The following is a 13,950-nucleotide window of genomic DNA, read 5'->3' on the forward strand; positions in this document are numbered from 1 at the left end:
GCGCTGGACCGTTGCGTCTGAAGTTATTCTGTCTCCATTGATAATAATTATTTTGGATCCCATATTGTCTGTTTCTCTGATTGTCTCTGTGATAGTCACTACCATGGAGAGGTGATCTTTCCCTGTAATTATTACTACTCTGCCAACAGTTGTCATACGGGTGGTGTCTGTTTTGGTCACGATTTGTGTTGTGAGAATAGCCTTGTCGTGTCCAGTTATTATTTCTTTCATCGCGGAACTGCGACGGATGTGACCTGTAATTGTTGTGTTTCTGTTTTCGCGTTGCGCGATTGTCAGTGTCAATTTCTAATTCTTGTAAGAGTCCCTGAAAAGCTTCAATGTCGTCTTTGCAACGTCCTGCCAAAATAATATGTCGTAAATGTTCAGGTAGTTTGATTAAGCAAATGCGGATGAGTTCTGAGGGGCTGTATGGGTTTGACAGGTACTGATTCTTGTGCAACATGTCTTCAAAATATTTCACAAGACTGGAAAATTCAGATTGTTCGAAATGTTTCATCATTATGTTTTACTCGGTCTTGTGTAGCTTGAGACCAATATGCTGAGAGGAAGGAATGATAAAATTCTCCTTCACTGTGACAATCGTGAATGACCGATCGCATTCTTTCAGCTGGTTCATTCTCTAAGCAGCCACACATAAATTCTAATCTGTGCACTAATGACCAGTTGGGAGGAAAACAATGAGAGAATTGATGGAGCCACGCTTGTGGATGAATGTCGTTGCCAGAATTCTTAAATGTTTTGAATTTACATGTAGTAATGAACAGCTTATAGTCAAAATCATCGTGTCGGCGAGTAGCATATCGGTCATTGTTACGTTGTGTCGGCGGTTCCATCTCAAAATTCGGTGCGCCTTGCCAATTTCTTTCATAATTTCCGAAATGCCCTGTGTTATTATTTTGTGGCTTTTCCGTATTTCTAAGTCCCTCTTCCCGTGTTGGAGCGCGAGTGTCCTCTGAAATATGTAATTTCTGTATTACATCTGCCAACTGATCTTGTACATCCCGGATTTCTCTTTTGTGTTGCGTATTAATTTGATTCCGATTTTGTTTGAATTTCTTAATTTGTTCATACTCTTCTGTGTCAGTGATGGCTACAGGTCTTGTGTCATTCAGATATTCAGATCGTCATCTACCTTTGCAGATAAGCTAGTGAACTGATCCGAAAGTTCGGCTACTTTCTCCGATAGTGTACTTATTTCCTCAGTTTTTTTTTCTGAACCAAGTTTCAGAGTGTCCATTTGTGTTGAAATCGTATCTACTGCGTCCTTTAAGTTTTCCTGAGTTTTTGCAAGTAGCGTAACCGAATCGGTAGATGCAAGTGAGTCAATTTTAGCCCACAATGTCTCATGATTTTCATGAACAATGGTTTGCAGTTCTTTTATGGCTGCTTCGTGATTCTGTAATGCATTTTCATGCCGCGAAAAAATAGGTTGAAAATGCTCACAAATTTGTGTTTTTACGTCATTACAGACTTTTAGACATTTCGATTCAATGTTATGTAACTCAGTAGTTAAATCTTCACGTGTTTGTCCAAGTGTGGTGTCTAACTTTTGAAATTTTGCTGTGTTTGTCTCTGATTTTGTTCCATTGTGTCTAACTTTTGAAGCTTTTGCTGTGTTTGTCTCTGATTTTGTTCTATTGTGTCTAACTGTTGCTGTGTTTGTCTCTGGTGTTGTTCCATTGTGTCTAACTTTTGAAGATTTTGTTCCATTGTGTCTAACTTTTGAAGATTTTGTTCCATTGTGTCTAACTTTTGAAGCTTTTGTCCCATTTGTTGCATTAATTGAAATAACAATGCACTGGTGTCTGAAATAATGTTCCTCAGTGCTATTCGGCAATGCATTTGAACCGGCAATATTCGCATTTTGAAAAGCAGAAAATGTGTCTTGACTTATTTGAGGAAACGGCGAGGACGCAAAACCTGAATCTACAGTATTTGCAAGATTGTGTCCTGTCATTTCGGATTCCTGAGGCTATCTGTTGCCGACCGATCGATCGATACTGCTTCTCTGTTCACTAATTGTTTCACTGCCTACACCATTATTTGCAGCCCGCTCCATTTCCATATGCACAATTACCAAATTACTACTTTGAACATTAGGTAATTCATTACACGGTGGCGCTAACACACTGCTTTCGTCTTCACTGTCATTTCTCAGTTTCCTTTGGAGTCTAGTATTACGTTTTTCACACGCCATTATTGTCACATTATTTCACACGACAACACAGAAAAGCACAATTTGAAGAGCAAAATAAGAAAACACATTAACATAGCATTGAAAATAATATCTCATTAATTGCAAGCGCAGCTGCGAAATACTTGGTGCAAATCTACATGCATGCCACAACTGTTATACTGTACAAGAATGAAAAACTACAACTACAAAGGAAATTCTCTCTACAATTACTCGCTAGCAATAAACAAAGGCTGCACTAATTGCACAAACTACAAGAAAAAATGAGAAGATTCCAGTGAGGTATCCTCGGCTAAGGGTCGACATATGAAACGTCCCCTTAGAACAATTGTACATGACTGTGTTTAAACTGACACACAATATTTTTGGCGCAAAGCAATCTGACTTTCAAAAATCCCTACAAAAGAATGACCCTGACTAACATTAACCTATACGTTTCACAAATCACTTACCTCACAAAAATCTTCGTTACTCGAACTACTGCAATACAGCGAGCACCAGTACTGGCGTAGTTAGCAAATGAAAGATTTTAATGGAGAACAAACAATGTATTTACCTTAATAGTCATAATATATAAATAGCAGTTCATGACATCCATTCTTACAAATTTACTGTTTCTGATGCTCTCAAAAATCCGCCATCTCACTTCCCCACATCCACCGCTGCTGGCGGCTCACCTCCAACTGCGCTACGCTACGCGCTGTTAACAGCCAACAGCCCAACACTGCAATGGCAGACAACAATGCAAACTAGCCACAGACTGCACACAGCACAGCCAGTGATTTTCATACAGAGCGCTACGTGGTGTTACCAATAAGGAAACCTAAACAGCCTACTTACAACGTATTGCCAAATGCATTGAGGTTGACGGACATCATTTCGAGCATTTATTGCATTAATGTGGTATTTACAGGTAATCACGCTGTAACAGCATGCGTTCTCAGAAATGATAAGTTCACAAGAGTACATGTATCACATTGGAACAACCGAAATAAAATGTTCAAACTTACCTACGTTCTGTTTTTTTATTTAAAAAACCTACCTGTTACCAGTTGTTCGTCTAAAATTCTGAGCCATATGTTTGTGACTATTACAGCGCCATCCATCACAAAGCGAAAAAAGTGTTCCAACTAAAACATTCATATTTCCTTACGTACTACACGAATATGTAATAAAAATGGGGGTTCCTATTAAAAAAAAAAACGCAGTTAATATCCATTTGACCCATGGCAGCGCTATGTATCGGGCCAACCGTAGCGTCATCTGGTTTCCCCCTTCAAACTAGACAAATTTCGTTCTTTGTAGTTTTTTCGATTGACGCTTATTTCGTGAGATATTTGGCCCAGTCACGATCAATGGAGCACCCTGTATACAGGGTGAGCAGCTTCTCCCACCACTGAGCTTTATGCAGCCTCTAATGCTTTCAAATACCACAGTTTGCAAGTTTTTCGTATTCTCTCGCTCATTACGTGCCAACTATTAGCCCTACATAAAAAATGAGCTGTACCTTTTTGTAGGAAATTCAACGTATTTAAATTCTATACAGGAATGTGTTTTTGCTGTTTGTTGCAATTTTAGTATTGAAGAAAAACGCATGACGAAAGTGAGCTTCAAACGCGTTATTCTTTAGTAACTCGAAAGAGTAAACGTATCCTAGTACAAAGTTTAACCACGTTAAATTTCCTACAAAAAGGTCCTGCCCATTTTTTATGTAGAACTAATAGTTTGCGCATAGCGAGCGAGGGGATATGAAAATCTTGCGCTTGGTTCTTGAAGGCATTGCGGGCTGCATAAAACCCAGCGGTAGCGGCAGCTGAATTACCATGTGTGTGTGTGTGTGTGTGTGTGTGAATAACAAATTTCGTAGATGCTATGCTAAATGAGAATATCCCGACTGTCGGCCATTTTCGTCGTGTCTGTGCTGCTCTACAACATCAAGACTGTGCACCTAAATCTTTTTTTTTCTTTATTGTTATTTTAATCACCTTTTACAAGGCGGGCTGTCAGCAGCATATTACGCTGCTCTTCAGCCGTGAGTGGTACAATAATATGACATACAGGCGGCACAGATAATACAACAAAAACGGCGGGCAAAAAAACTGTTGATACGAAAAACAATAAACGCTGGACGAGAAGAAACACTAACACTTGTTGACACGGCGCACATAATACGGATGACTGCGACGGCACACATGAACAGTGGTGGCGTGACGGCGAAAGAACACTAACACAAAACGAAGGCACACACACGAGACACTGATGGCGATGATCTCCGGCACGCGAATGTCCTCTGAGTGTGTACAAGTCCGGGGACCTGTCAAGAGGGGAGGGGGGGGTGGGAGAGGGAGAGGGGAGAGCAGAGATGCCACGGGCAGGGGAGATAGGGGGAAGGGAGGAAGGGGGAGGGGAAGCCTGGGGGAAGAGGGGTGGGATGGGGAGAAAAGGAGAGAGAAGGGAGGGAGGGTGCCTAAAGGAAAAGACACAGGAAGTGGGGGGGGGAGGATCAAAGTTGATAGGAGGGGTAGATGGAGGCGAGGAGGACATCATCAGGGAGGGGGAGCTGGCGGAAGCCACCTTGGGAGAGGGTTAGGAGGGTGGAGAGATGGAGACCGGGTGGGACGTGGGAATACAGGCACGGCAGCAGGAGAGGATGGGTGAGACAAGCGGGTGAGGAGGATCGAGTTTACGGGAGGTGTACAGGATCCGTATCCTTTCAAGGAAAAGGAGGAGGTGGGGGAATGGAATGAGATTGTACAGGATCCGCGTGGGGGAGGGGAGATGGATGCGATAGGCGAGGTGGAGAGCATGGCGTTCAAGGCTTTGAAGGGATTTATAAAAGGTAGGTGGGGTGGAGATCCAGGCTGGGTGGGCGTAACAAAGGATAGGGCGGATGAGGGATTTATAGGTGTGGAGTATGGTGGAGGGGTCCAGACCCCACGTACGGCCGGAAAGGAGCTTGAGGAGACGAAATCGGGAGTGTGCCTTGGCTTGGATTGTCCAGAGATGGGGGGTCCAGGAGAGGCGACGGTCGAAGGTGACGCCAAGGTACTTAAGGGTGGGGGTGAGGGCGATAGGACGGCCATAGATGGTGAGATAGAAATCAAGGAGGTGGAAGGAAGGGGTGGTTTTGCCTGCAATGATCGCCTGGGAATTGAAGGGATTGACCTTGAGCAACCACTGGTTGCACCAAGCGGTGAACCGGTCAAGATGGGATTGGAGAAGGTGTTGGGAGCGCTGCAGGGTGGGGGCAAAGGCAAGGAGGATGTGTCGGGTGAGTATAGATTCCAGGACCTTGCTGAAGACCGAGGTAAGGCTGATGGGATGGTACGAGGAGACGGCGGACGGCGGTTTACCAGGTTTAAGGAACATCAGGATATGGGAGGTTTTCCACAGGTCGGGGTAGAGCCTGACCAGGGTGGAGAGGAAAGAGACAGGAGCTTCACGAAGGTGATGGTAGGTGACACGATCGTGACCAGGAGCAGTGTTGCGTTTTGTGCGGAGTGTAGCAATAAGATCCTGTGTAGTGATAGGGGTATTGAGTTCCGTGTGTGCAATGTTGTCCAAGTACTGGAAACCAGGTGCGAGGGGAGGGACAGGGGTGTCAGTTCGATCGCGGACATCCGGGAAGAGGGAGTAATCTAACTGGGGATCGTCAGGGATGGAAAGGACATCAGAAAGGTAGGAGGCAAAGTGATTGGCCTTACTAAGGGTGTCAGGGAAGGGGTGATCATCATGGAGAAGAGGATAGTAGGGGGAGGGTTTAGTTCCGGTAAGGCGACAGAAGGTGGACCAGTACTTGGACGAGTTTATAGGTAGGGTATCATTTAAACGGGTCCATGTCTGTCGCCAGTCCCGGCGTTTCTTAGGTGTGAGCAAGTTTCGGATGTGTCGCTGGAGTTGCCGGTGGCATCGTAGTGTGTCCAGGTCACGCGTGTGGAGGAAGGCACGGTAGAGACGGCGGGATTCCCAGAGGAGGAGGACGGCCTGTGGGGGTAAGGTAGGACGGTGAGAGTGAAATGGCTCAAATGGCTCTGAGCACTATGGGACTTAACTTCTGAGGTCATCAGTCCCCTACAACTTAGAACTACTTAAACCTAACTAACCTAAGGACATCACACACATCCATGCCCGAGGCAGGATTCGAACCTGCGACCGCAGCGGTCGCGCGGTTCCAGACTGTAGCGCGTAGAACCGCTCGGCCATTCTGCCCGGCACGGTGGGAGTCTATGGCGACAGTAGGGATGAGGGCCTCCACGGCCTCAGACAAGGTCTGCTGGAGAAAGGAGGCGGCATGGGTTACATCGTCAGGGTGGTGGTAGGTGAAGGGGTGGCTATCGACCTGGGTGGAGAGCGTACCCCGGTAGGCATTCCAGTTGGCAAGGGAATAGTCATGGACGTACTTTGGGGGAGGGTCATTACGAGGGTCGGGGCGGGGGCGACGACCGTCTGAAATGGTGAGGAGGACAGGGAGATGGTCGCTACCAATAGGCTCCAGGACATCCACCATTATGTGGCCAAGGAGGTTAGGGGAGGAAAGGATAACATCGGGAGTGGAGTTGGATTTGGGACGGGTGTGCTGGGGGATGGGGATGAGGTCGCCTTGAAGGGAGGAGAGGAACCGATGCCACCGCCGTAACTGGGCGGCGGAACGACTATGGGTGTTGAGGTCGGCGGCTATCACTTAGGAGGAGAAGGTACGGTCAATGTGGGAGAGGAAGAAGGGTATAGGGGCGTTAGGGCGGACATAGATGGTGGCGCAGGTGACGGTAAGGCCGGGGAAGAAGAGACTAAGGATGGGGTGTTTGGTGGGGTCGGGAAGGAGAGGTTGGAGCCGAACTGGGATCTGGCGGTGCTGACCAATGGCAACTCCGCCACGCGCTATCGGGAGGGGATTATCGGAGCGGTGAAGGAGGTAGGGCGAAGTGTGGACGGTGTGGTGGGGTTGGAGGAAGGTTTCATTGAGGAGGAAGGCATCCACGCAGTGGGTGGCAACGGTGTGCAGGAAGAGGTTCTTGTTGGCGGGAAGGGAGCGGATGTTGTTGAAAAGGATGTGGTGCTGTCGCGCCATGACAGGGATTTAGAAGAGGGTGTCAAGACAGGAGAAGGTGAAATGGGCCTGGTTGTTGGAGTAGGTGGCGTACATTTTTAGTTGGAAAACGGAACGGGCGGCGAGGGATATCTGTTGGAGGGTGTGAGGGCGCTGAAAAGGGTGAACATTCTGAAGGACGATGGTGAGGAATCTGATGATGTCCTCAGCGGTAGGGGGTGGGCGAAGGGAATTGCCGGCAGGGGTGGGGGCGTCCAGAGGGCGGATAGGAACAGTGAGTTCAGGAGTGGTAGGAGGGGGTCGGGCCTTACATTTCTGCACCTACATCCCGTGCTACGTCACGGCATTACACTTACACACGGTTCAGCAAGAGGAAACGAGTCGACGACTAACAAGGACAATCCGCCATTTGTCGCTCTCTGATACAGTCGGAGCTCGGATGGTGCAAGAAGGATGAAAATAAAGGGACTACTCTTTCGGCTTGGGTGCCAACATTCAGTAGTTTTCGAGAAAAATGATAGTGAAATTTTCGACGGGACTTTATGAGTCCACTCTCGCATTGTAAAACTGAGATGACAGCACAGTGGCTAAGAGCACAGACTCGAAATGTCGTGACCCGTGTTCAACTCCAATCTTACGTCAGTTTTCCTTTTGTTGTCACGGAAATACGTTAAATCAGTGTTATTTGTGACATCGTAAAGTACAATGGAATTGTTGACAAAAGAAACAAGCGTTTCTAACCTAATTAAAAATACAGTGAGGTGAGAAAAGTCATGGGAGAGCGATGTGCACATATACAGATGGTGGTACTATCGCAGAAGCGAGGTATAAAAGGAGAGTACTTTGGCGGAGCTATCAATTGTACTCAGATGATTAATGTGACGAGGTTTCCGACACGATTGTGGTCATACGACGAAAATGAGCAGACTTTGAACGGGGATTGGTAATTGGAGCTAGACACATGGAACATTACATTTGAGAAGTCGTTGGGGAATTCAATATTCCGTGATCCACAGTGTGATAAATGTGCCGAGAATACCGAATTTCAGGTATTACTTCTCACCATGGACATGGTAGTGACAGACGGCTTTCACTTAACGACCGAGAGCAGCGGCGCTTGCCTTCAGTTGTCAGTGCTTAACAGACTAGCAACACAGAAGTAGCCGAAGGAATCAATGTAGGACGTACGACGAACGTATCCGTAGGACATAGCGGCGAAGTGTAGCGTTAATGGGCTATGGTAACAGACGGCAGACGCGAGTGCCTTTGCTAACACCACGACATTACCTGCAGGGGCCCTTCTGGGCTCGTGATCATATCGGTTGGACCCTAGACGACTTGAAGACCGTGACATGAGTCTCGATTTTACTTGCTAAGAGTTGATGGTAGAGTTCGAGTCTGGCGCAGGCTTCACGAAGTCTCTGACCCAAGTTGTGAACAAGGCACTGTCAAGCTGGCGGTGGCTCCTCAATTGTTTGGACTGTAGTTACATGGAATGTACTGGGTCCTCTGGTCCAACTGAATCGATCATTTACTAGAAATGGTTATGTTCTGCTACTCTGAGACCATTTGCAGCCATTCATGGATTTCATGTTCCCAAACAAAGATGTCATATCAGCGGGCCACAACTGTTCGCGACTAGTTTGAGGAACGTTGTGGGCAATTTGAGCCAATTATTTGGCCACCCATATCGGCCGACATGAATCTCATCGAACATTTATGGGACATAATCGAGAGGTTAGTTCGTGCACAAAATCGTTCACCGGCAACACTTTCTCAATTATGGACGTCTGTAGAGGCAGCATGGCTCAATATTTTGTGCAAGGGACTTCCAGCGACTTGCTGAGTCCATACCACGTCGAGTAGTTGCGTTACGCAGGGCAAAAGTAGGTCCTACATGATACTGGAAAGTATTCCATGAGTTCCGTCACCTCATTGTAAATTGTATCATCACAGATGTAATAGATTGTTACGGTATATAATCAACAATAATTCAAAATTAAAACATGAAAATTCTTCCGGCCGGAATGGCCGAGCGGTTCTAGGCGCTACAGTCTGGAACCGCACGACCGCTACCGTCACAGGTTCGAATCCTGCCTCGGGCATGGATGTGTGTGATGTCTTTAGGTTAGTTAGGTTTAACTAGTTCTAAGTTCTAGGGGACTGATGACCAGTTAAGTCGCACAGTGCTCAGAGCCATTTTTGAACCATGAAAATTCTAACATTTCCGATTTTGGTTGGGATTTTACTTTTGTGATTCGGGGTAACCAGTGCATTCATAAAAACATTCAAAGCATAAAAATTCGAGCACCACGAGCAACGTGTGAAGGCACATGTACCACAGTCACATTTTTTTGAGTATCGTTAGGAAAACAGCCTCGCGATCTGACGATGATTTCTCGGTAAACCACGCATATCGAAGCATTTTCTCGGAAGCTGGAGCCTGCAATTGATCATGGATCAAGGTGCGTATTGTAACTGCATCGCTTCTGCTTGTGATTTCCCTTTGCTGTGCGATGCAAGTAGGGCGCTTCTGCAGTCTGTTCGCCTATCGTTAAAAGCATACGTCAAAGTGTTTACATATAAAATTTAAATGTCTTGTTACTGGGCCTCCCGTCGGGTACCCCGTTCGCCGGCTGCATGTCTTTCGATTTGACACCACTTCGGCGACTTGTGCGTCGATGGGGATGAAATAATGATGATTAGGACAACACAACACACAGTCACTGAGCGGAGAAAATCTTCGACCCAGCCGGGAATCGAACCCGCGCCCTTAGGTGTGCCATTCTGTCGCGCTGATCACTCAGTTACCGGGGGCGGACAGTGTTTACATCGCAGCATACACTTTCACAGATGTACTTTTAATGAACATGTCGGTGTTCCGATTTCATTGACAAACAGCCTGACGTATAAAGGGGAGGGGGTTCATTTTGCCCAGCGAACTAGTCAGTAATGTACACAAATGGCTCCGTTTTGTCTACAAACTCCTGTTGGGCTTCTTTCCAGATTATGTGGCTGTTGTGTGCACATCCTGATGTCGTTCCATGAATTGATGTACTCTACGACCAAATTTGTCGGAAACTTCTTGGAGACAAACGAAACCTGTTGGTAGAAGTTTTGTGGAAGGCGCTAATGCGTGTCGATTGTGGTGAGCAAAATCTATTCTTAACAAGATTTGAACTTTTTGTTTCTTTTGACATTTAATTTCATTGTATTTTATGTCAAAAAAAATCTTTATATCACATACTCCTGCGACAACAAGAGAAAAAAAGTGATAGTGGATTTGAACAAGGAGCGAGAAATTCCGACGCCATGCTCTTAGCCACTGCGCTACCACTGCACTTAGGTGTAGGCTGCGCGAATAGCCTGACGGAGTAACATCGAAACTTTGACCGCCATTTTCTCGGGAGGTAGCGCTTGTTGGGACGTAAGAGAGAATAGCTGTCCATTCATGTTTATCCTTCTGTCACCCTGCCAAGTTCCGACTGTATCAGAGATCGGGTTCCTGTTGTGAGAAGCGACTGCAGCCTCACCGTTCTCAGGCTCGTCGCACACGCTGAACTAAGCTGGACGGAAGGTCGCCAGCGCAGGACTGATGTAAACGCGGCGCCTTATTTCTGATGTACGCAACCAGCAGTACTGAATTCCAGATCGCGCTCTGTCTTATCTGTATTAGCTTCGTCTGGGACGACGGGAAATTTGTGACGTCAGACTAGTTGCCTTGCCCGACATACGACGTACATAGCGAACACTCGGCTACGTCCGCGACCAAGCGCGAAGTCAGTATGTCAATGAAAAAGTAAGCAACGAAGTCCCTAACTTTCTCACACAATATCGAGAGCGTGAGACTATTTATACGTGCAGCTACCAAGTACACTCCTGGAAATGGAAAAAAGAACACATTGACACCGGTGTGTCAGACCCACCATACTTGCTCCGGACACTGCGAGAGGGCTGTACAAGCAATGATCACACGCACGGCACAGCGGACACACCAGGAACCGCGGTGTTGGCCGTCGAATGGCGCTAGCTGCGCAGCATTTGTACACCGCCGCCGTCAGTGTCAGCCAGTTTGCCGTGGCATACGGAGCTCCATCGCAGTCTTTAACTCTGGTAGCATGCCGCGACAGCGTGGACGTGAACCGTATGTGCAGTTGACGGACTTTCAGCGAGGGCGTATAGTGGGCATGCGGGAGGCCGGGTGGACGTACCGCCGAATTGCTCAACACGTGGGGCGTGAGGTCTCCACAGTACATCGATGTTGTCGCCAGTGGTCGGCGGAAGGTGCACGTGCCCGTCGACCTGGGACCGGACCGCAGCGACGCACGGATGCACGCCAAGACCGTAGGATCCTACGCAGTGCCGTAGGGGACCGCACCGCCACTTCCCAGCAAATTAGGGACACTGTTGTTCCTGGGGTATCGGCGAGGACCATTCGCAACCGTCTCCATGAAGCTGGGCTACGGTCCCGCACACCGTTAGGCCGTCTTCCGCTCACGCCCCAACATCGTGCAGCCCGCCTCCAGTGGTGTCGCGACAGGCGTGAATGGAGGGACGAATGGAGACGTGTCGTCTTCAGCGATGAGAGTCGCTTCTGCCTTGGTGCCAACGATGGTCGTATGCGTGTTTGGCGCCGTGCAGGTGAGCGCCACAGTCAGGACTGCATACGACCGAGGCACACAGGGCCAACACCCGGCATCATGGTGTGGGGAGCGATCTCCTACGCTGGCCGTACACCACTGGTGATCATCGAGGGGACACTGAATAGTGCACGGTACATCCAAACCGTCATCGAACCCATCGTTCTACCATTCCTAGACCGGCAAGGGAACTTGCTGTTCCAACAGGACAATGCACGTCCGCATGTATCCCGTGCCACCCAACGTGCTCTAGAAGGTGTAAGTCAACTACCCTGGCCAGCAAAATCTCCGGATCTGTCCCCCATTGAGCATGTTTGGGACTGGATGAAGCGTCGTCTCACGCGGTCTGCACGTCCAGCACGAACGCTGGTCCAACTGAGGCGCCAGGTGGAAATGGCATGGCAAGCCGTTCCACAGGACTACATCCAGCATCTCTACGATCGTCTCCATGGGAGAATAGCAGCCTGCATTGCTGCGAAAGGTGGATATACACTGTACTAGTGCCGACATTGTGCATGCTCTGTTGCCTGTGTCTATGTGCCTGTGGTTCTGTCAGTGTGATCATGTGATGTATCTGACCCCAGGAATGTGTCAATAAAGTTTCCCCTTCCTGGGACAATGAATTCACGGTGTTCTTATTTCAATTTCCAGGAGTGTATATAGGCCAGGCGCGAAATGGGACGCAGGCGACGAAGGGCAGGGCAGCACAATGCAGGTTTTTGCGACTCATGGCTATAATTGCAACAGAGCAAATGGAGGCACAGGGCCCTCCCCGTCTTATGCTATACGCATGTGTCACAGATATCCGCCCCTCCCAAGTTCTGTAAGTCCCTCCAGATCGTCGAATGCCGCGCACTCTGCTTCGCTTTCAGCATCCGTTTGGCTTCCCCCTCAAGCATCCTTTACCGACTCCTCACGTTCCCGCCTCTCCTCACTCACGCTGAACACCTCCGAACAATCTCCGCCAGCGGCAAAACTCGACTCCAATAACCGGATGGTTTCCCCTCCACTGCCCAGTTCTCATGATGTGCTGCCGCGCCTTTACCACCACATTCCACCAACCCTCCACTTACACACCCTCCACACGCTCTCCCAACAAAACTTCAACCATCTCCCTCCACGAACTCTGCCCTGACATTTGCCCATCCTTCCAGCTATAGGTCCACGCCATGCAATGCGCTTTATCAAGGCTTCCTCTGTCTCCCCTCCCCACATTTGCTTATCCCCTTTCTTCCCCTTCTGCCTTTCTTTCTCCGCCCCCTTTCCGCAACAACTATTAGTGTCACCAATTTCCCCTCCACTCCCTCTTCCGCACCAACAACCACCTATACCCTCCCGCTGCAATGCACCGGTCCTGTGCCCTTATACCACCACATTCCTACCCTCTTCACCGGCCAACTTTTTCCCTTTCAACAACTGACTCCCTATCTCATGGCAGGTCTTTCCAATTTCTAGTGACTGCAAAGTACTTATTTCATATATAACTGTTTCGGCAACGCATTAAATGTTTTATATATGCGCTTATTGTCTTTAATTTTAACTTTTATTATGACTGTTTTTATCTTTCCGCACCACACACAACACAATGATGGCAATCTACGCGGATGACACAGCCATCCTTGCGCAAGATTCGAAACCACCAAACATTACCTCACGCCTACAGACTGCACTCAGAGTGGCCGAGCCTTGGTTGGAGAAATGGCGTGTTAGAGTAAACGTCGACAAGTGCGAAGCCGTTCTGTTCACTAAAAGACCGAAGCAACTGCGCAAACACCGCTACTGCAGACCAATAACTCTACATGCACGTCCAATACGTTTCCGGGAGAAAGTCAAATACCTCGGTGTCTGGCTGGACCGGAAATTACTCTGGGGGGACCACATACAACACATTACCAACCGAGCTAGCGCGAGGCTCAAACAGCTCTATCCTATGCTCAACAGGCGTAGCACACTGAACAGAAGGGTGTCGAGGTCCATGTACATGACACTTATCCGACCCCTGATGACGTACGCAGCTCCCGTCTGGGGAAACGCTGCGCCTACACGCC

This window comes from Schistocerca nitens, chromosome 6 (genome assembly GCF_023898315.1).
Source record: "Schistocerca nitens isolate TAMUIC-IGC-003100 chromosome 6, iqSchNite1.1, whole genome shotgun sequence".
Taxonomy (NCBI): Eukaryota; Metazoa; Arthropoda; class Insecta; order Orthoptera; family Acrididae; genus Schistocerca; species Schistocerca nitens.